Source organism: Puma concolor, chromosome A3, assembly GCF_028749965.1.
Source record: "Puma concolor isolate L17-30 chromosome A3, mPumCon1.1.hap2, whole genome shotgun sequence".
NCBI classification, from domain to species: Eukaryota; Metazoa; Chordata; class Mammalia; order Carnivora; family Felidae; genus Puma; species Puma concolor.
The window spans coordinates 73,879,637-73,881,230 of NC_141669.1; the positions used below are offsets into that span (position 1 = coordinate 73,879,637).

General features: G+C 36.6%; 1 pseudogene; it reads right to left on the bottom strand.

The window, feature by feature from the left end:
* Positions 1 to 454: 454 nt before the first annotated feature.
* On the bottom strand, positions 455 to 795 carry LOC147582532 (large ribosomal subunit protein eL39-like; annotated as a pseudogene).
* Positions 796 to 1,594: the final 799 nt, after the last annotated feature.

Genomic DNA, 1,594 nt, shown 5'->3' on the forward strand with positions numbered 1-1,594 from the left:
GAGGAGATCATAACAGTTCCTGAGTTGTATGATTCAAGGGGTACCAGGAAGACTCCATGCTGTCTCCCACCACATGTGCCCACTGCATGCATTAAGAACTTTTTTCATTGAGTCATAAGGTCTTTCTGACTTTCAGAGTCCCCGGTTCTGATATAAATACCTCTGGAAAGGGTCACACGATCACCTAAAATTTAGAAGGGGGTTATTTTATTTTATTTTATTTTAATTAGTGTAATACTTTTTCTAATGAAATCTTATCTAGGACCCCAAAATATAAAAGGCAGAGTAACTCTTGCTGAAGCAGGTGGAGGGCTGGGGCTCACTTACTTGACTTCCTCTTTAATCAGAGGAAATCAGAAAAGCAGTAGTCAATTATATATATATATATATATATATATATATATATATATATATATATATTTTTTTTTTTTTTTTTTTTTTTTTTTTTCAGTCAAAAGGTCTCACATGTTTATTACTGAACCAACCTACAGGTGCAGAAGCATCATAACAGAGAAAAGTCAATTTCCTGATAAAACAGATCTACTGGTCAGGCAATAGGAAGGTGTTGGAATAGAAACACATGACTTTCAGGCAGCATAAACGTGTGCCATCTCATGTTCGATCCCATCTCATGTACAGACTCAGCTTTGTTCTTCTCCAATGCCGCCTCTTGGAGTTGTATCTGATTTTATTACCAGTTTTCATCTGAATCCACAGGGGAATGGGACGATTCTGCTTTTGTTTCTTTGCTGGGAATCACTTGATCCTGAAAGTCTTGTGAGAAGACATGGTGAGAAACAGTCAGCAGCACACACCACAATGGCGAAGAGGAAACAGCATCAATTATAAATTTTTTAATGAAATTTGAATTAAACATTTGCAGGGCCCCTTAAGTAATCTTGAAGAACCTTAGAGTTCTTCAATATATATTTTCGGTCATTAAAAACTGGACAAAATAGGCATTATGAGCTTCTTAATGTGATGCATCAGGAAGCATATACTACCACCTATGAAGTATCTCCACCAAAAGGAAGAAAAGAAAGAAGAAAGAAAGAAAGAAAGAAAGAAAGAAAGAAAGAAAGAAAGAAAGAAGGAAGGAAGGAAGGAAGGAAGGAATTTAAGCAAATCTTTAGTTCTAAAGTATCTGTTTACAGGAAATAGGAGAATAGAGAAACAAGTTAAATTACACCATGTGGAAACAGCCAAATACTGAATAAAGGAAATTCTGCAGGACAAATGAATTGGTTTGTTCAGCAAATGAAGAGTGTGAAAAGGGGGAGACGGGGGAGGGTAATTATTAGATTTTAAAAGACAACAATGCCAAAAAGACAACCCATTTTAAAAAGGGACAAAGGACTTGAATAAATATTTCTCCAAAAGAAGATGTGCAAATGGCCAAGATGTTCAATATCATTAGTCATTAGGGGAATGCAAATCAAAACCACCACAAGATACCACTTCACACCCACTGGGATGTCTATAATAAAAAATGTAGAGGGGCATCTGGGTGGCCCAGTCAGTTAAGCATCTGATTCTCCATTTTGACTCAGGTCATGATCTCAAGGGTTCATGAGATCAAGCCCTGTATTGGGTT